General features: G+C 43.0%; 1 long non-coding RNA gene across 1 annotated transcript; it reads right to left on the reverse strand.

Moving 5' to 3' along the window:
• Nucleotides 1-16,661: 16,661 nt before the first annotated feature.
• On the reverse strand, nucleotides 16,662-20,504 carry LOC125535705. Its single transcript, XR_007294777.1, has 6 exons — nucleotides 20,080-20,504; nucleotides 19,947-19,977; nucleotides 19,081-19,238; nucleotides 18,719-18,876; nucleotides 17,983-18,063; nucleotides 16,662-16,934 (listed from the first exon to the last, which is right to left on the reverse strand). It is a non-coding gene; the product is annotated as an uncharacterized LOC125535705 (long non-coding RNA).
• Between the last annotated feature and the right edge of the window lie 2,583 nt (nucleotides 20,505-23,087).

The following is a 23,087-nucleotide window of genomic DNA, read 5'->3' on the forward strand; positions in this document are numbered from 1 at the left end:
TAACGGTTGCGCGAGTCCACGGAGGGCTCCACCCACGAAGGGTCCACGAAGAAGCAACCTTGTCTATCCCACCATGGCCATCGCCCACGAAGGACTTGCCTCACTAGCGGTAGATCTTCACGAAGTAGGCGATCTCCTTGCCCTTACAAACTCCTTGGTTCAACTCCACAATGTTGTCGGAGGCTCCCAAGTGACACCTATCCAATCTAGGAGACACCACTCTCCAAGAAGTAACAAATGGTGTGTTGATGATGAACTCCTTGCTCTTGTGCTTCAAATGATAGTCTCCCCAACACTCAACTCTCTCTCATAGGATTTGGATCTGGTGGAAAGAAGATTTGAGTGGAAAGCAACTTGGGGAAGGCTAGAGATCAAGATTCATATGGTAGGAATGGAATATCTTGGTCTCAACACATGAGTAGGTGGTTCTCTCTCAGAACATATGAGTTGGAAGTGTAGATGTGTTCTGATGGCTCTCTCCACGAATGAAGAGGAGGTGGAGGGGTATATATAGCCTCCACACAAAATCCAACCGTTACACACAATTTACCAATCTCGGTGGGACCGAATCAAAAAACTCGGTCAGATCGAAATAGTAAACCTAGTGACCGTTAGAGATTTTCGGTGGGACTGACATGCAACTCGGTAGGACCGATTTTGTTAGGGTTTTAGGGCATAATGTAATCTCGGTGAGACCGATTACACAAACCCGGTGAGACCGATTTTGGTAATAATCTAACCAGAGAGTTGGTTAGGTAAACTCGGTGGGACCGATTTGCTCTTTCGGTGAGACCGAAAAGTTACAAAAAGGAAACGCTAAATTTACATTGCAATCTCGGTGGGACCGATCCACTCTTTCGATGAGACTGAAAAGTTATGAAAGGGAAACAAAGAGTTTGCAATCCCATCTCGGTGAGACCGAGATCCCTATCGGTAGAACCAAATTGCTAGGGTTTGGCAGTGGCTTATGACAAGTGAAACTCGGTGGCGCCGGATAGAAAGAATCGGTAGGGCCGAGTTTGGCTTAGGGTTTAGGTCAAATGTGGATATGGGAAAGTAGTTGAGGGTTTTGGAGCATATCACTAAGCACATGAAGCAAGAGGCTCATTAAGCAACACCTCATCCCTCCTTGATAGTATTGGCTTTTCCTAAAGACTCAATGTGATCTTGGATCACTAAAATATAAAATGAAGAGCCTTGAGCTTTTGAGCTTGAGCCAATCCTTTGTCCTTAGCATTTTGAGGGTTCCACTTTCACCATCCATGCCATGCCAACCATTGAGCTTTCCTGAAATAATCATCTTGGAATAGCATTAGCTCAATGAGCTATATGTTGTTATGAATTACCAAAACCACCTAGGGATAGTTGCACTTTCACATCCACTCACTGGACAGAAGGCGCCTATGATACGTCGACACGTGGCACGGCCCAACAAGTTTAAATGGGCCGGCCCAACTAAAGGCCCACAAGATTTTGCGGACCATAATGGGCCGGCCCAGCTAAAGGCCCACGAGATTTTGCGGACCATAATGGGCTGGCCCAGCTAAAGGCCCACAAGATTTCGTGGGCCATAATGGGCCGGCCCAGGTATAGGCCCACAAGATTTTTGTGTGCAATAATAGGCCGGCCTAGGGAAAGGCCCACAAAATTCTTGCGGATCATAATGGGGCGGCCCAGCTAAAGGCCCACGAGATTTCGCTAACATTAATGGGTCGGCCGAGCTGTAGGCCCATAAGATTTTGAGGACCCTAGTAGGCTAGCCCGTTAACTGGCTGCCATGTTTTGGGCCAAATGGTGGCCCATATTTGATACGGTCTATTAATGGCCTGGCACGCTCCGGGCCTAACAGTAGCCCATATGAGATCCGGCCCGTTAAAATCCTACCACATTCTGGGCCAAATTACAGCCCAGATCAGGTCCGGCCCTTTAAGAGGTTTTGGGCCTAATTATGGCCCATATCAGATTCGGCCCGTCAACTGGACACTATGCTTTTGGGCCCACTTGCTAAAGGCCCACTTAGTAATTCGGCCTGATATTAGTTTTGGCCTGTTAAGGGCCCGTTTAACATTTTGGCCCTATATTAATTTCAGCCTGTTAAAAGCCCGTCATATAGTTGGGCCTAACTACGGCCCGGTTTGCATCCGGCCTGCTCGCAGCCGATATCTGATTGGGCCAAACAAGGACCGAGACAATTTTCCGGCCTGTTAAAAGCCCGTGATTTGATTCGCACAATCATGGACCGGGGTTCATTTCGGGCTGCTGCCGGCCCGTGAGCTGATCGGCATGTTTCAGGACCAACCTACATCGTGATTGCATGACGGCCCGATTATGCCCCGTAATTTTACGGTTTGGCCGGTTTACTGCGAAGACATGATATATATGCAGTAAAATAACTGCAACATCGTGAATAAGAAAAAGCTATACTATACAATAAAGAAATTATGGCATATTACATCCACTGGGCATCAAATTTCGCCACTATGATAATAAAGCACAAGAAGACAGCAGATTACATACACTGGGCATCAAAGATCGCCACCAATGCAAATAAACACGCCGAAAAAATAATATAAAAAACCGACAATACTTCAATAGAGTTCAAGAAAGGTTAGCCCTGCTGGGGAGCTGCAGCGCAAGCAGCTGAGCAAGATGATGAGACTGCGCTTGTTCAACACTTATATCTTCCTCACTCTAAAAGATAAACAAGCAGACAGATGACAGGTTTTGCACATAAAAATATCAGTGCTGACAATTCATCACATTTCTTACCGACGAATAAAGTGACATAGTTTAAATTTGAACTAACACAATATGGTATTGTTCAGGTCAAGACATGGCAGGAAATGACATTGTGAAGGAGTTGGCAGCTTCACGACACCACTGGATTACAGATCAAGAACTCATAAGTATCAATGGTTAGTGTGCTGTCAATTTATACCATTTCAGATTGGCAAATAAAGAGACGGTTTAAATAATAGTAGAATGATATGACATTTTTCATAGTTAAGACATTGCAGAATATGACATTGTGTTGTAGTGGGTAGGTTCACAACACCACTGGATTACAGATGAAGAACCGAAGCATACATGCAGTGCAAACGAAGATCACTTGCTCTGTATAGTTTAATTTACATGGTATGAAGAAGGAACTTAGTTGTACAACTGAAAACTTAAATTGAGAAAGGACGAACTTTTGTTTATGAAGTACATATAATAAAATTTAAACAAGCAATTTGATGCAAACACCAAAAATAAACAGCTGTTGCAGTCATGCCTAACCAAATATATACAACAAAGTTTGAAGGCTTGAGATGGACAAACTTACATTATTGGTGAAGACATGCTCTATAAAGGCCTTGTCCATGCTGATGGGGGGGCAATTCAAGAAGTTTACCACATAATCTTCTTCAAAAGCATTGCCTTTATTCTACATTTTGTTAAGAGTAAATATAGATGTGATAATATACGAAAAAATGGAGAATATTTAAGATAAGATAAAATGGAGAATATTTTACTGATCCATACAGGCAAAAGGTACAACCACGAGTAATGCACAGCTAAACTTCTTCAGTACCAATCTTATGGTAAGAGTAAATATAGATCTGATGTGTAGAAAATGGAGGGTAAAGGAAAATAAGCTGCAGAGTGATGGTACATGAACAACTACCTTTCATTATAAGTACACTAATAAAGGACAACATGTACTTACAAGAACAATGCAGAGCTAAAAAAACATTAGCATTGGATATATTCTACACTAATGTAACCATTCATATAGATCAGATAATTTGGAGCGAACAATTGGTAAGCAAGCTATCATGCATACTGCTGTCACATAATGAACCAGGTATGTATGCAAGTACAGTGATACAGGACAACAGGTACTAACAAGAGCAAAGCAGTGGGCAGCATATTTGAGATATCCTATCGTTCTTGTCAAACGGGAATTCTTCTTCGAGTAGATTTCCTACAAAAAAGATCCGTAAGGCACATGCGGAAAAGTAGAAGTTCAAATTGTCATGTGATTTCATAGACAGTACCTCATCCTAGGAACGAGACCAGTGCATAACAAGGTTTTTACATTCAATGTCTTCTCAATTTAGCACAGGAAACTTCACCAGAAATTCGTTTATAGACTTGCCATCAAAGTGTGATTTCCTCAGGTAACACCAATACAGCTGCAATGCTTCCTTGAAAAGCACAACCAAGCTTTGCTCGTCATGATTATCCAGATTGACCCTCGCCTAGTTACAACAATGTAATGTAAATCATTGACGTGTTCAATCAGCAGAAAACAGGAAAATAATAGCCATGGATAATAGCACTTACACGTAAGTTGGACAGGAAGATGTGAAAGTGGTGTTTGTCTTCACAATAATCTTCCCATGATGGGAATATATGCACGTAGTCCCTAACAACATTGAAAGCATTGTCTTTTAAACTGGGAATAAATGGAATAGGGTTCCAATTTGTAGGAATTGGCCGTCTCTGCAGTTGGCACAGGTCTTCGGCCGATGGACTTGCTGTACTTTTTGTTGGAGTGGGATTTTTCTGTTGTACAGCTGGTGCTATGGCAAATGAAATTGGTATACGTTTTGCTGGAGTGCAGGTCCTGTGTGGTGGGGCTAGTGGTGTGGCCAGTGAAGTATGGGTACAGTCTGCTGGAGTCGGTGCTACGTTTTGTGTCACTGGTTGTACAGCCAATATAAGTGGGGTGCTGTCTGATTTCTCCGGCACCACCACGTTTTTCAAGGACTTTGCTGGTGCTCCTTCAGGTTCGGCAATCACCCTCTTCCTTTTTGATGTCTGATGCACAGGAACAACATTTGAGTGGAAAAACATGGTATGATGACAGGTGGAATATGTATTGATAATGGATGGGCATGGCATCTCGACATATATGATGAGTAAACTAAGCAGATGGCGGTGCAACAAAGTAGAAGAAATGCAAGACAACATATGCAAGATACCCGCAATCAATAAAATATTGCCAAATTAGAACAGGCACCTTGATGGCTGAACAGAACAGGCCATCTACCTTTGACTCCTCGAGGTTAGAATAGTCATTAGGATCATATTCTGAACAAGAATCAACAGGTGGGGAGCGTATGAGTTTCATTGCATCTAGAATGGCACTCAATGCCTTGGTGCCAATTTTGTAAGTCATTGCAGTGTTTAGCTTCAAGAGTGGACTGCTGCTAGTGCGACACAAAGCAGCTACACAGATCATAGTGTAAATATAACAGGAAAACCTTAAGCATCAGAGAAAAATCACCAAAGTGGAACTTGCTGGAATATATGTGCTAGTATTGCTGGTACAGCTAGAAAGGCTTCGGATACCAGCTCTCTTCAAGTGAAGGTGCGGTACTGTTAATATCAATGTAACTTTCAAAGGCGACACAGCTCCCCGCATTTCCTTGCTATTCTTATAGGATTCAAGTGGGCAGGCCACTACAAATCCTATTCCTATGTTTACAAGATCCTACGAATCAAAGAGGCTCAAAGTGTCCATCACAACCGACCGTATAGACCTCTACACTGCAAATGTCCCTGCTCATCTTCAGTACAAGGAACATACTGTACTACTATCATACTCCCTCTATTCTAAAATATAAGTCTTGGTAGAGATTTCCATTATGGATCACATACAAATGTATCCAGGTACATTTTAGAGTGTAGATTCACTCATTTTGCTCCATATGTAGTACATGGTGGAATCTATACGAAGACTTGTATTTAGGAACGGAGAGAGTACATATTAAAGAAGAACGGAAGAGGAACATGGTAAAGAAGAGCAAGCAGATTTTGGATAATAAAATGTTGGTTGCGCAGTGCCCACACATGATGAACCAGAGCGCATTAAGAATGCAACTCCTAGTTGTCTCTCGACCATTTCAGGCGGTTGGATGAAGATCCTACGTCTCCTAACCTTTCTTCTTCCTCGTCTCTGATTCTTCCCATACAGAACACTGCATGGGCCGCCGGCCGGACCATCGGCCCCCACCGCCTGTGTTCCTCCGCCACCGCCACCCCCACCCCAACCCCCACCAGCGTTGAGTTTTCTTTGTTCGGCGAGGCCCCACAACCACCCGAGCCCCTTCGATCGCACCGGCGAACTTCGGCGAGCTCTGAAAAATCGACTGACCCAATTTTGAAATTTAGTCTACTTGGATTTAACTAGTGTGGAATATAAAAGGGGAAAACCATAAGCATTGTGAGTATGGTGTTCAGCGTGCCATGGCAGATCTGAAGGTGCAAACCGGACAAAGGCAACTTCACAACCAAGACAAGAAATCAGAGTAAAGTAGTGGCGATCTATTTTCTAGCTGCGATAAATAAGTTGAGCAGATACGAAAGAGTACCGCCTCTGGTGCGGCGCCGTGTACGCATCTGCTGAGAATTTAACGGTGTTGCGGTAGCGATGGCTGTCGGCAGCGTGGAAGCAGATCTAGGAGGGTAGACGGTGGCGGCGGGGCGCGGTGGACGAGACGGTCGTAGGAGCGGCGCCGACAAGGTGGACGACGGCGGGGATGAAGCGAGAGGACGGGATGCAAGGATCCCGGTCTGAAGCCATGGATGAGAGAGGTCGATCTCTTGTAATGGACGGCGGCGTCGGGGTATCAGCTCCGGCATGGTGGAGGAGGACGACGGTGGATGGGGTGGCAGACGGCGGCGGACAGAGGAGGGTGGGGTGGAGAGGGTGGTTTGGCACCTACGGAGTACGAATGGGGAAAAGGGAGGTAGAGAGGAAGGGGGGACCATGTATTCAGGGCGCACTTGTCTCAAATGCGAGGAAATTTACAAACTTAGCCCCTGTTTCAAATTTCTACTACATCACAGCAACACTAGTCGGTTGGGGATAGGACGGTAATCTTGCATACACCGAATATTTGCCGACGAGAGTTTGTTTTTGGCGCCCATCGCGTATGAATATGAATCGGGGAGGGAGTCGATTTCGGCCAAGGACACACTGTGTTTTAGCGCCCACCGTGTATGAATCTGGGTGAGAGGCGGTTACATCATGTTTGGGTGAAATTACAAACCTACCCCTATCAAAAACTATAGAAATCCAGCATATAGGCTTTGCGTGGCAGGGATAGGCAGTAGTGATTTGCATCTCGCAGTTGTTGGTTTCGGGCGGTTACTGCGACTTTCCCCGCTTTGTTCAAATTTTGCAGAGTGCACGTTTACTGTGCCAACTCAATTCGAATCCCGTTTGTATTCTATTTTTTTTGGGCAGGATCCATTTTCAATTGGAATTACATTCTATATACATCATTTTTTATATATATACTTTCAAAAGGACAACAAAGAATTCTGCTCCTTTATATGTATAATATGATTTACAAATACAATGATCTCGAAATCTTAAGGTTGAATTCGAATTTTTTTAACCAAATTATGTTCTACTAAAATGTATGGACCAGTAATATCTACATATTAAATAACATAGATGTGCATGAATTCATATGAGTATGCATGTTTGATAGATCAATTTTGGTTCGAGTATGGATTACATGTATCATCATCTCGAGTTCAAATATTTGAATCCCTTTTTTGTTCACTCCTTTCATGCCCATCTCTCTCGCATGCATGCTCCTTCAGGTAGCTATCACTCTCTTTTCTCCAGCTCACCCGCACGCTCACTTCATGTTGCTCCTATCCTCGCAAACATGGTCTCTCGACGTCTCCCTTGAGAAGTGTGACACTCTCCCTATCATTATAAATTACACGGTTTTCATTATCTCTCACGTCTCTACTATTCTCTGGTATCACTCGGTACCTAAGCTTTCTTTTTCACCGCTAAACACACAGTCTCCACTCATCTTTGACTTTGTCTTTCTCTCTATGGGATTCTCTCACACACCCTATATGTCTCTACATATGACTCATACCACTAAAATTACTCTCTCTATCTCTCCTGTAGACACAACATTTGTTGCGGTCTCCTTTTCATCTCCATCCCAGACTGACATTATTCATTTGTTTACCGATCAGACAACCCGGACTACTGTCTCCTCTCTCTCTCTCACAGACACACACGCACAACTCCTACCACTAAAATGTGAATGGAAAACGAGATTTTGTTATACCCAAACAAAAAAGGACTGGAGGGAGTGATTGCTCTGACACGGACACGACCTCTCCTAGCGCAGGCATTGAACCGGCGTGCCGGCCAAGAGGGCCGCACTCGCTGCAGGCTCGGCTGAGCACGCCTCCTCGCCGCGTGCAACCAGCTTAAGACTGCCCCGCCTGCCTTCATTGAATCCACGCGTGTGCCAGCAACACGTCCTTCCGCGAGCCGACAGGCATTTTAGAACACAAAAATGACTACAATATAATTAAATTACGCATGGTCTTGACGTGTTGTTCTCGCACTGGTAGCGGGAACTACTAGAGGATTTTCTTTATTTATAACTCTCCTCACATTTTTTGTCTTTGAAGTGAATCATGGTTGTGGACATTATGTATGAATGTGCAGATATCTGTGAACATGAGTTTGATGTGGAAGTTGAACTTGGAATGTCGGGCTTGCGCGTGAACTATACCATGTCCAATGCTTCGTCTGTTATTGTTTGGAAAGTAATTGCTATTATTACATGACCTGAAAAAAACATTTTGTGCGACATCAGTAGATGCACGGACATCACAACAAGCATGTTGACTGGATAAACATTTGAACCTAGCTATTATGAAGGAAATTTTGTATTGACAACAGTTTTAGATAGCAGGAGACGCCTTGCCTGCTCTGCCTCTGCTAGCTTATTTCTGGCTTCTTCCATCTCTTCTTTTTCTTGGGTGAAGAGAGCATCTGATTGCTCTTTTCGCTTCTTTAGGAACTCAGCTACATTCTCAAGGGCCTCTGCACGCTTTCTTTCATCCTTTACTAATGCCACGAGGACATGATCAGCTGACGACTCCACCTGGCTTGTGTGTAATCCAGCATCATCTAGGAATTTGCACCTTGTGTCTTATCCAGCATCATTAGGGAACTGGCACCTTGTGTGTAATCCAGCCTCATTTTGGAAACATGATCTCGAGGTTGACCATACTTCCCTCCTCGCAGGAACTGCATCCTGACATGAAGTTACTTCTTTTTTAGATCAATACTCAAAGCAACCTTGATCCATTTAGTAGAAGCCAGATAAACAGAACTCGGAGAAGTGAATTCAAACGGAATAAATAAATAAAAACAGACTACAAGGTGAGAACACCCACTTCCTACATGAAGCTAAAAACGAAAGCATTAGGATGATTAAGACTCTTCTTATTACACATCGAAGAACACCACGCTTAAGAGAAATAGAAACTACAACATATACACATCGAAGAACACGAGGCTACACGAAAGTAATTGAAAGGGTGTTACTTACCAAAGCTCGTTTTACAGGTTGGGTGCAGCTCCTCTTTAACTTGCCATGCTCCTTGAAGATGTCCGGAATATCCCGTGTTTGATCTTCATTGCTCCTCTACATGTTCGCACTCGTGGTTTTAAAATCTCAACATGGCAAGAAAAATATACTACTAGTAATACTCGCGCATCTTGTGGGCAACATTAAAGCACTCGTCTGCCATGTTAGAGCATCTCCAACAAGATAAACTACTGATACAAATGCATCTTGATGCGTGCAATGCATGGGCATTTTTCTAGTTCTAAAAACATTTCCTTCATTTGCCACACTACTGGTTGCAGATGAAAAACCTACCCAAGCACAACGCGATACATGAGCGACGCACAATTACAAGATGATATTCCCTTGGACAACGGAGGCTATAAACAATTACTTTTACGGGAACAATAGCACCCATGAAATTTGAAGGGTAGGTATGAACAAAATTGGAACTGCACATGTACTGCTAAGTGATTCAATACACACATTACCAATCGAGGAGGAGAACGATGGAAGCGGCGGCCTCTGTGAGTCATGGTCGGCAACGGGAGTCAGTTCATTGTCCACGACGGTGGTACTTCTGCGCTTGGCGTCGGCTCCGGGAAGCAGATACGAGACCGTGGAAGACGATGCCGGGGAAGAGGCTCCGTGTACGACGACGACGGTGGACCGGCTCCAGTGCGGCGTACGAGGTCGTCGATTAGGCAGATGCACTGCGGTGGACGAGTGCGCCGATGTAAAGGGGAGGAGCACGAAGGCTGCGGTGCCGTGGAAAGGTCTATTTTGCGGTGGGGATACAAATTGGGGAGTATTCAGGTGTACTACTCTGGGTGCCGGGGTGGGGTTGGCTGGGTAGGGTGAACCTGAAGTTACGAAAACAGCCCCCTACCAAGCGTCATCCGTAGGCCTGTTCCGAAGGCTATGATGGTAACTTCCCACTGCTCGAATCAGGGTCGCGGGAGATTTTCCTGCCGACCTCAAAATTTTGTGACACTGGACTCCTCGTGTGGCGTGTTGAGTGATTCGGCTAAGCAACTAGCGAGTAGTAGTAGTAAACTCTGCATATTAGGTTTGACCGAAGTCAAACTTCCTAAAGTTTGACCAAGTTTATAGAAAAATATAAACATTTACCATAACAAATATATATGATGTGAAAGTACATTCAATAATGAATCTAATGGTATTTATTTGTTATTGTATATGTTAATATTTTTTGTTATAAGCTTTCTGAGAGTTTACAAAACTTGACTTTGACCAATGCTAATACGCGGACTTAAATAAAAATGGAGGGAGTACACATTTGTTTTCTTAGTTTGTAGTGAACTAATCATTTGTTGAAATTGTGAAATTAATATATTAGGCTATTGACTTCGAATGTAATGGTCTATACAATTCAATAGTTACAATCATTGTAGAATCCCAAGATGTATACAAGGTCTATAGTACTTCACAACATGCTCAAACTCACATAATCCTAGTGAAATGAGAATCTAAATGCATTTCATAGTTATTACTTTGTAGGATGCAACAAGAGCAACCATAACTCTACATCAGCCATTATAGAAGCAACATTTTGACATATCCCAATGTGTGAATGAAACGTGCAGAGAGAGCTTTTGAAGATGGAGCAGATAGGGCAGGAAAGATTGTATGTATCACTAGTGCAGAACCGGGCAATAGCACCGGTTCCTAAGGCCCTTTAGTGCCGGTTTAGGAACCGGCACTAAAGTTTCAGCACTAAAGGCCCCCCCCCCCTTTAGTACCGGTTCAGCACGAACCGGTGCTGAAGGGGAACCACGTGGCACGGGCCAGCTCTGGGGGCCGGGAGCCCTTTAGTATCGGTTGGTAACACCAACTGGTACTAAATGGTTGTGGGTTTTTGTTTTATTTTGTATTTTTCAATTAAATTTGTGTTATCAATTTAATTTAGGATTGTTTTACGTTATAATGAGTTGTAGTCGTCATCATCATCATCATCATCGCATATTAATAAATAAATAAACTCTAGCTAGCTAAAAATCATCATAGTCGTCTAATTACCACTATTTAATCATCATAGTCATTACCGCTAGCTATCTAATCATCATCAACGCTGGCTAGCTTAAAGAGGAAACATTCACTTTGTAACAAAAGCAAAGATATCATCAAGTTCAACATAATCATCACCAACATCGAAGTTCAGGACACGGACTTGAGACAAGTAATAATTAAGAGCATCAACCAGTAGCTACTGATCCTGCTGCTCCCTCTTAGGTAGAAAGCATAGAACATGTATAGCTCTCCTGATTCATCATACTGGAGCATGCAGATGAATCTGTCTCCTAATCTTGGGTTGTGCTTCTCCTTGCTGCCCCCTAGTACTTCTTTGCGATCGTTAACAATTTTGCTCCAATCTTTCACTATTAAGCATTCTTCGCTTTCAGATATCCTGAATGCACTCATGTGCAATGTAGGAAATCTTGGTCGTAAGCTAACCATTGACATGCGACCTTTTTTCTCGATCCACTGAGGCACAACTGTCATCGGAAGTCCCTGTTGAAGAACATCGTATAGTAATTAATATACTAAGCAATGAAAGTTTAGCTTCAAAAATAATGTATGCAAAAGATGCACTAATTAAGGACAAATATTTAAAATCTTACCATCCTTCGATTATAGATGTGACCGTAGTTCAATACGATCACCAATGGTCGCACGTTTTGAGTACTAACATTTCTAAGTTTAGGAAAAAAATTTGTCTTGACAGTATTAAGATCCTCAAGCCATGAAACATAATGACTTATCTCCTCGCAGTTTAGTTGAGCCCCGGGGCAGTAGTAGGTCCTGTCTACCAAGTGCCGGACATGTTTTCTTGAACCGAAATAAGCTGACAATACAAATTAGTTGTCAACTATTTTTGAATAAACTGTATCAAAGACATAAACATATGCATGCATGGTTGAGAAAAACTCACCAAATGGTAGAACTGGAGGCGTTTGCACATCGACCCAGATGTCTATATTACCTTCAATATCATCTTTCGGATGAATATCAAAGGTGATAACCATATCAGGCTCAAATGCATAAGCCTTGCATAGTGCTTGCCATGTTTTGCATTCAAAATGGGTGTATGTGTCTCCATTATATAATTTGACGTTGAAAGTATACCCATGCTCCGTCTTCAAGTAAACTCTCTTTACCTCCATATCATCTATAGCACTAAAACCTATCTTATCCAAGACAAAAATTCTTGCATGGCAGGGGATGCGCTAGTAGAATAGTGAAAATTTAAAATTATAAGTTGAAGCAAATGAAGCATAAGTTTTGCATTCAAATAATAATTGACAAAGTGACTTACTGTATCAACTTCGAATGTCTCATCTAGCTTGATGCTGAAGCGCCTACCATCAACAAGGAAATTTTGGTCGCACAGGCCGCGCTGGTCTTCACAGTGTTCGCACATAATGAAATCTTTTTCGTCGTCAGATGACATTTCCTATGTTCATATAGGTGAAACATTAAACACCTATATCTAGGCAAATATATATTCATCTAACATTTGACATTAATATATCTAACTATATTCATCTCTAACAATTGACATTACTTTTCTATCTAATTCATCTAACATCCGACATTAATCTAACATTTATATAAACTCAAATTATATATAAAAAATTAAATAAACAGAAAAACGCATTAACAAATAATATTTTACTTAGATCATCAAACCTCAGATACCTAAATTTTCTCACTAAAAATAAACTAGTTATATTAATTATTGAACTAGTTCAAATCTCATATACCTAAATAAACTAGTTCGACAATTTTCTTACTAAAAATAAAGTAGTTATATTAATTATTCAACTAGTCAAATCTCATATACCTAAATAAACTAGTTCGACAATTTTCTTACTAAAAATAAACTAGTTATATTAATTATTCAACTAGTTCAAATCTCTAGTTCGACAATTTTCTATCTATAGCTAATTCATCTAACATTCGATCATCTAATTAACTTTTCTAAAAAACAGAAAATAAGTAAAAAAATGTGTGTGTGTATGTGTGTGTACGTATATATGTGTGTACGTATGTGTGTGTGTGTATGTGTGCATGTACGTGTACGTATATATGTGTGTGTATATGTGTGTGTGCCCCCGTACGCCGCCGCACCGTACGTACGAGCGGGGGTGCCGGCGTACGGGGCGGGGGCGGTGTACGTACGGGCGGGGGCGTACGGGGCGGTGGCGTACGTGTGCGACGACGACGGTCGACGGCGGCGGGGAGAGCGCGAGAGACGTACCGCGAACGACGACGGACGGCGGCGCGCGGCGTTCGGGGCGGCAGCGCGAGACGGCTACGACGACGGGCGGCGGCGGGGACGACGACGATGACGACGGACGACGGGCAGCGGCGGCGACGACGGGCGACGGGCGACGGGCAGCGGCGGCGACGACGGGCGACGGGCGCACGCGAGAGGTTGAGACGAAAGAAGTGGAGAATTTTCGCAAGTGTTGTATATATAGGAGATGCCTTTAGTACCGGTTGGTGCCACGACCCGGTACTAAAGGGTGTGCGCTGCCAGGCGAGGGGCACAAAAGTTTAGTCCCACCTCGCTAGCCGAGGGGCACTCGCACCTGCTTATAAGCCCCGCCGTCGCTGCTGTCTCGAGCTCCTCTCTTAAGCAGGCCTTCTGGGCCTACCTCTTCTGCGATGCCCTGTTGGGCCTACTGGGCTAGCGGGCCTGCATCCTAGCCCAACTTGAATTTGGGTTTCTAGTCGTATGCAGACCGCTGTGGCCCAGTAGGTGGGCTTTTTTCTTTTTTTTGCTTTATTTATTTTTGTGAATAACTTAATTTTGAAAATAGATTTTTCAGTGATTCTTTTTTCTTATGTGCGTCCAGTTTTTGCCGTGACCCTCTCTACTCTTTCGCGCATGCTATGTGGGTGATATGATGATACCATGCCAAGTTTCAACATTTTCAGGATTCATTTTGTAGTGATTTTCAATTTCACGGTCATTTAGCTCTCTAAACAATTAGGTAAATGACCGAAAAACAACAAATGATGTCAGAACATGTTGGAAATTGATGACGTTGCTTTAAATGCTGCATACTGAACACAAAAGAAGTCCGGAGTTTAAATAAGTTACTAAAAATAAAAAAGAGGTGCAATGCTGGTTAATTTGCTTCAAGCCATTCGGAATAGTGTGGACTGCACTGCACATAGCTCAGTGCAATCTATGCTATTCCGCAAGGCTTGAAGCTAATCAACATGTAGGTGAGCATTGCAACTCTTCGTCATTGTCTGTGCACTCACGGCTTATAAACCGCTCATACCGCCTCTGTCTTGGCGAAGATCACAAGATAGTTTGGTTAAATTGCATTACTTGTAGGTCCAGTTAACATGGATGCTTATGATGCAAGAGCAACAGCAAAAGTGAAAATTTGGCACAAATAGGTAGTTGTGTAACTAAAATAGGTAGGAGGAGAGATAGCTCTTATGTCACAAAAAAGAAGTTGTATCAAACCTTTTATGTCGGATCTAGAACAAACCAATCGGTATCGCCATCATACAGCCCAACCGTGGCTCGTGATGCATATATATGCATATCAAATGCACGGTTGGACGTATGATGGCGAATCCGAATGATTTGTATTCAGTCGATGAACTGGTAGATGTATGCAGTCGATGAACTGGTAGATGTATGTAGTCGATCAACTGAAAGACATATGTAGGGAAGGCGAGAGGTGGGCTATATATAGGGTCGTCTGGCTCACAAAGTGATTGTGGTAGTTTCGATCCAACGACTCACATGAGTTAGGAAGAAACACACCCTTGATCCAACGACTCGCAAGAGCTAGAAAGAAACACATGATCCGTGTGATTCTTCCTGATTGGTGGGATGCACATTAGTACCCTCTCCACTCTTTCGCGCATGCTATGCGGGTGATATGATGATACCATGCCAAGTTTCAAAATTTTCAGGATTCATTTTTAGTGATTTTCAATTTCACGGTCATTTAGCTCTCTAAAAAATTAGGTAAATGACCGAAAACAACAAATGATGTCAGAACATGTTGGAAATTGATGACGTCGCTTTAAATGCTGTATACTGAACACAAAAGAAGTCCGGTTTAAATAAGTTATTAAAAATAAAAAAGAGGTGCAATGCTGGTTAATTTGCTTCAAGCCATTCGGAATAGTGTAGACTGCACTGCACATAGCTCAGTGCAATCTATGCTATTCCGCAAGGCTTGAAGCTAATCAACATGTAGGTGAGCATTGCAACTCTTCGTCATTGTCTGTGCACTCACGGCTTATAAACCGCTCATACTGTCTCTCTCTTGGCGAAGATCACAGGATAGTTTGGTTAAATTGCATTACTTGTAAGTCCAGTTAACATGGATGCTTATGATGCAAGAGCAATAGCAAAAGTGAAAATTTGGCACAAATAGGTAGTTGTGTAACTAAAATAGGTAGGAGGAGAGATAGCTCTTATGTCACAAAAAAGAAGTTGTATCAAACCTTTTATGTCGGATCTAGAACAAACCAATCGGTATCGCCATCATACAGCCCAACCGTGGCTCGTGATGCATATATATGCATATCAACTGCACAGTTGGACGTATGATGGCGAATCCGAATGATTTGTATTCAGTCGATGAACTGGTAGATGTATGCAGTCGATGAACTGGTAGATGTATGTAGTCGATGAACTGAAAGACTCATGCAGGGAAGGCGAGAGGTGGGCTATACATAGGGTCGTCTGGCTCACAAAGTGATTGTGGTAGTTTCGATCCAACGACTCACATGAGCTAGGAAGAAACACACCCTTGATCCAACGCCTCGCAAGAGCTCACTACAAGAAACTTGTTAATACATGACGGTCCTCGTCCGTCGCAGATTGACCAAAATCTGTCATGCGTGCCGGTCCATGATGGATTTGGAATCCGTCATGTATATCGCGTCATAATTTAACAGCGTACCTTCCATGACGGTCCTTAGCCGTCAAGGACCTATCCCAGGCCCGCCCAGCCCAAACTAGGCTATGACAGAAAAACCCGTCATCGATTTACATGACCTGGACCTAATGTGGCGTTTACGTGGATCTGACGTGGAGGCCAGCATGGCCCATGTAGTAACCCGCCCAATTAGGATTTTGGCCCAATAATTTCAGTCGAGTCCAACCCATTAGTTTGTTTATTTTGGTCCTGCCCATGAGCGCACCTGATTTATTATTCCAACTGGCATTAGCCCCTTTCTTAGTCCAGCCTTAATGCATCCCAATTTACAACAAGACAATCAAATTATATTCATTCAAAAAATAGCAATTATTCACATGACAGTACGGAGTTCCAGCACTGTAGTCTGATTCCAAAAAACAAAGCTTAATATGAAAACATCAGAAGCATATCTACAAAGCGTATAAGCATTTTTTTATATTTCAAGTAACATGACTTCCAAGAAAAAGATGCACTATTAGCTGATTTTTAATATCCAACACTACACCACCGCTTCCCGACGGCTGTTCAGACCACTTCAATCTCCAAACTGCCAAACCTGCATAGAATCCAAAACATACATAATTATAACAAGTTATAATAGCCAGCTCCCAAATTCGATGGACACTGCACTACTATATTAAGGTACCATGAAAATGTGGACAACACACGCTAAAAAATAGCATACTAGTTACAAGTTAAAAAATTGTTCTATAAATGACATTTTATCATCCAAACATAGAAAGGTCAGCATCATTTTAAAACAAAGGGTGGACAGATCATTTCATATTTGCCAAGTACAACAAAAAATCAAATTTATATGCACGTGACATGGCTTGGTGTATCAAAATGGACGATTATGTACAATACAATGTAGTTCATAGTTAACAAAACATAAAAGTAGTAATACTAGAGGCATACTTTCTTCATCAATTAAAGCTAATTTCTATCAATAAACTTGCCTTTTGCATTTAAAATAAAAATATTCAAAGGCAAGGCCATTTCGGGCAATAGAATGATCCACTTAGTGATCTTATTATGCTAACAGTACAATTCTTTACAAAGACGAAACATTTCCGAGGATCAGAAAACTTCAGCTAAGAACTTTAGAATAAAGATGAACATAATGGTTCAGATTTAGTCTGATGCTTTCAGACCATAACCTTCTCATCTAGACTAACCACACCTGAGAATTATGAACAACAGTAACGTATGTTGGAAGGAAGAAAAAAACATACATTCTCCCATTTACTGATTAGCTTTCATAGCATACAAGGTACATAATTATTTCTGCCCATGCTTCAATATGTGATGGGATACAAGGCACACAATTATCTCTGCCCACATGAAAATGTATGAAGTAAATAATTGAAGGGAATATACCTAGATCTTTTTTTTCTCCAGGTTTGGTTGTATACATAACATTTTAGTTTAACTTAGCACACCATTCTTTAATTATTCTTTTGAGCAAGCTTTCACCAGTGATGTGGTGTGAATAATACCAAGAAATAGATAATATGCTAGTAATAACACTAAAATTTTGAGACTGAACAAATGCACTATGTAGCAAATCGAACACTCCTAAATATGAAGCGAGAATAATATACCATCTTTTCCATCGGTCCTTGAGATTGCAACTGTGCACACGCATTTCCAGAAAAACAATAGTATAAAATCCATCACCTCTACTGTAACAAGCGAAAACAACTAAGCATCAATTAAATTGTTAGCTGGCAAACCCAAAGAGGAAGGGAAACAGAAGGATTATTTATACAACTATATTAAGAAGCCAGGTAATATTTAAATTGAATAAGACATCAAGGCAGTAATGAATTTCATTTCAAGGGTTTCACTTTGTGTCACCTATTTGATCAAAGCAGAAGCAATCAGACAAAGATTAGTATGCTAGAGAAACAATGAGTACAGCATGATGAAGATGTACTCTCATCAATGTTAGGAAGTGAAATGCAAAGTAACAACTCCAGTGTTTGCATAGCACACACCAGTCTTGCATCCACATTGTTTGCAACATATTAATACAAAACTTAAAGATTTAATCAGAAAGCAGAAGAATAAGGGAGGAATAACCCACTATCCCAGTGACAGCACACAGCAAAGCGTAACAAACAGAGGAAGAAATCAATCTAATCGCCCTCGTCGCGCAGGCTAGCCAATGGACAGATGTGTAGTGCAAGATATTACTGTGATTACTTTGAGCAAACATGCAGTGCAACATCGATGTCACAACATCCATCAGTTTTACTTGTTGCTCTTAAGGGGCGTGTGGGTTCCTGGCTACAACATCAACAACAGCAGCATGACAGGAGGGTAAAAAAACTCGACCTTGGGAGGCAAGAGTGCGAGGCCAAGCAGGCGGTGGTGTGCAGTTTTTCTTCTTCTCGGTTGTTTTCAGGCAGGAGGGCAACCCATTTATCCAATCTGTAGGAGACTACAATCAGCTTGGAACTCAATTACTGAATTAATTGGAGATTGTGAAGAACCTGCAGGTTTAATTCCCATTATTGGATTTCTTGCACTCTCGTACTATAGCCAACAACATTTCAACTAGTGAAGATTGAAGTTGCAGCATTGGAAACCCCACAGCCAACGTCTAGTAATGGAATCCAAATAAAAGTCTAAAACTGTACCCCTAAAATACATCTAGAACTCAAGTACAAGCAAGCCATTTGCCGAGATGCACTCACCATCTAATGAAATCAATGCGGCCGGTGCTGTCCGCTCCACCTTGCAATATTGCCAAGTCTCATGCTAGTGATGAAATTGGCTTGACCTTTCTTCCCAGTTCTAATGTCCGAACTTTCATAACGTGCAGATTTGTTTCAAATGCATGCTATTTTATAATCTATCAAGTAGACAACAAAAAAGTCATTAGGACGATAATAAATATGTATATATAACATTAAAATCTGCAACACTTGAAGAAATTTTTTGATATCTAAAGTGGCAGTATGGATCTGAAGTACATACAGAACCCTAGTTTTTTGAGAAATATACAGAACCATAGTTAATACACTGGAGGCAGCAAGAAGCAGATACCAAAATACAGTCGTGTCATCAAACAAATAAGGACAAGTAAAATAGGGTGCTACGGTCCAGTGTACAACCTTGCCATGTCAACAAACATTACAGCCAACTATGGTTCACGGACCACTATGCACACCAAGACAATTGGACTCTGACACTGGCATGGTCAATCACATTTCACATAAAATATTCAGGTAATTAACAAGCATAACATTTCACAGCAACATCCCGTATTACTCGTAAATGCAAAAGAATAGAAGAAGGCTCCGTTTGGAATCCCTCTGCTCTGTAACTCCTCCACGGAGCGGAGTGGCACACAGTACAAATTTAAGGACCGGCCAACATGTAGCTCCGTGCGCTCCGGTCCTTAGTGAAGGAGCGGGCGATTGCCAAACACACCTGAAGTGTATATACCAAACAATATTCATGCATATTGAGATGGTTCCATCCAAGGCAATCGAAGCTAACAGGAAAATAAAACGATGCATGTGTACACGCAACAACAATCTGAGATGATGAAACAAACCTGCAGAGCTGAACATCCCCACGAGAATAACCTGCAGATCCCCCGACCCAAATAAGAAGTAGTGTAAGAACTCAATCCCGAAGAACAAAATAGCTGAGGAGAAGCGTGTGGGGGTTGAAGATTCCTCACTCACGTTGGCTCTCAGCCGGATGGATCTGGATCTGTGCCCGCCGCCGGATGGACCTAGATCTGTGCCCGCAGCTGGATCCGTGCCCGCCGCTGGCGACCTCGGGGACTTGATCCGGCAAGCCGTCCTGCCGCCACCACTGCCGCCTCAGCTCGAAGTGTAGCACTGGGGCGCCATATCTCGAGGCCATGATCTGAATGGGGAGGGGCATGGCGTGGGGTTGACAGGGAGGGGTCTGGCACGGGATAGATGGGGAGGTGCCCGGCACGGGATAGATGAGGAGGGACCTGGCGGGGGGTGGTTAGCGTCGGCGCCGCCGGTGCCGACATGGAGCGACGCGAGGATAGGTGGCGGCTGCTGATGGTAGGTATGGGAGGAGATGGGAGAAGGGGAAGGGGAATTAGGGTTAAAAATGGGTAGGCTCAAAAATTTTGACTCCCCGCGTTGGGGACTTAAATTTTTGTTTCGCTCGCGCGCGCTATGTTAGTTTTTTTAGTCTCCTTATATTATTACATCCGACTGACATGTGGGACAAATAAAGGGCATGCCACGATACATCGATAGCAGCTCCAACCGTGACGGTCAAATGGTGTATTAATAAAGGGAAAAAGTAGGCCTGAGTAGTCCGACTTAGTCGATTCATGACGGTTTCCGTGACAGTCCCTCGATGTCCATCATGAAGGGGCTACCATTTTGTAGCTCAATCACATCCTCCTGATCTGTGACGCTTTCTGTGACGGTTTATAGGAACGTCATCAGAAATCCGTCATGGATTAACAGGTTTCTTGTAGTGGCTAGAAAGAAACACACGATCCGTGTGATTCTTCCTGATTGGTGGGATGCACATTAGTACCCTCTCTACTCTTTCGCGCATGCTATGCGGGTGATATGATGATACCATGCCAAGTTTCAACATTTTCAGGATTCATTTTGTAGTGATATTCAATTTCACGGTCATTTAGCTCTCTAAACAATTAGGTAAATGACCGAAAAACAACAAATGATGTCAGAACATGTTGGAAATTGATGACGTCGCTTTAAATGCTGCATACTGAACACAAAAGAAGTCCGGAGTTTAAATAAGTTATTAAAAATAAAAAAGAGGTGCAATGCCGGTTAATTTGATTCAAGCCATTCGGAATAGTGTAGACTGCACTGCACATAGCTCAGTGCAATCTATGCTATTCCGCAAGGCTTGAAGCTAATCAACATGTAGGTGAGCATTGCAACTCTTCGTCATTGTCTGTGCACTCACGGCTTATAAACCGCTCATACTGCCTCTCTCTTGGCGAGGTGGGACTAAAAACAGCTTGCCATAACCTCATTAGTACCGGTTCGTGGTACGAACCGGCACTAAATGGTGATGGTGGGGCCATAGCCTGACCGCAGGCTGACACAGCCTCTTTAGTACCGGTTCGTGGCATGAACTGGTACTAAAGGTTTGCCACGAACCGGTACTATTGATCGCCGCCATGAACCGACACTAATGTACACATTAGTGCCGGCTCTAATTCAAACCGGCACTAATGTGCTTCACGTTTGACCCTTTTTCTACTAGTGTATGTGGACGAGAGAGTAGGAGACAAACCTAACGAGACAGAGAGAGAGAGATAGAGGGAGAACGAGAGAGGAAGAAGTTAGGTCTGTGAGAAAGATGCATACATGTAATATACATGAGATGCGTGTGCATCTGGATTCTGTATACGTGGAAGAAGAAGAGACAACATGTTTGATGAGAGAGCAGGAAAAACATGGACGAGAGGGGAAGGATATCGTGGGTTGAGGGATTGACAATTTTGTGCGGGGGAGAGAGGGATTGGTAATTTTGTGCAAGAGAGAGAGAGAGAGAGGGTGGGGGAGGAGTCAGTCAGCCGTCGTCACATCACCCTGCTTCCAAATGACACTGCATTCTCTAGCACGGTGTGGTCGCCATCTTCGATCTGCTCGTTGCCCTCTTTGAAGATTGAGGTGTTGTGCATGTTGGGGTGCAAAGAAGCACAAGCGAGAGTGTGGTTGCCGTATAACCTTGGATGGGGATGAATTGTGTGCTCGGGGGAGTGTGTGTGTGTGTGTTGTGCTGCGTGTGTCTCTGTGTGTGTGTGTGTGTTTCAGGTATTGAGAGAAAACAAACCTAAGGAGAAAAATGGGTATTCACGAAGAGATTGTGCGGGCCTTGAGGTGGGCAGGGGCCGAGTGAGGGTGTCAAAATGTGCGCGTTGATGCATGTGTTGCATGCGACCATGCGAGGGACGGACGAATCGAGCGAGATGGTTGTTGTGTTACGGATGCTCCTCTCTCTGTCTCTCTCTCCCTCTCTCTCTCTCTCACACACACACACACAAGTAAACTAGAAGACCGTTCTCTCATGTATACACAACATATCGGCATCTGTCTATGTCTCACTCATGCACGATCATTTGCACATTCACACCTCTCTATGTCTGTATCACACGTCCACCGTCTCCACATTGCCCTTCCGCCACAACACACATATGGACACATACACATGTTCTCTCTCAGTCACACACACAAAATCAGTATTAAAAAAACTAGGGCGCACCTAAAACGTCCAAATCCAAATAAACATGAACTGGAGCTAAATTCAAATATATGGAAATATAGTAGCGTCAAGAACTTTCACATGAAAAAAGTTGAGTAATATCCGAGGATTGTTTTCACACACACAATAAGGTTCGGTGGATGTCATTCGAGCGCGACACGATGACGCACCGTCCGATCGACCACGCGGCCGCGGTTCACGCGCTTGCACAGGATTCTGTATCATGGCCGTGGTACTAAGGCTGGTCACAATGGGCAAGAACATAAGCTACTAACTAATAAAAGAGTTGCGTAAGTCTAATGTTTACGTGTACTAGTACAGTTTTCTTTTAAGTTTTACCAACCTTATATATAAAACTAAAGTAAGGTCCCACACGCGCAATCATCAATATGCCGCCGCCGTCGTTGCGCATGCCGGTACCCGCCTGCTCCCGCCAACAATTTCTCGCCCATCA

Source organism: Triticum urartu, chromosome 2 (genome assembly GCF_003073215.2).
Source record: "Triticum urartu cultivar G1812 chromosome 2, Tu2.1, whole genome shotgun sequence".
NCBI classification, from domain to species: Eukaryota; Viridiplantae; Streptophyta; class Magnoliopsida; order Poales; family Poaceae; genus Triticum; species Triticum urartu.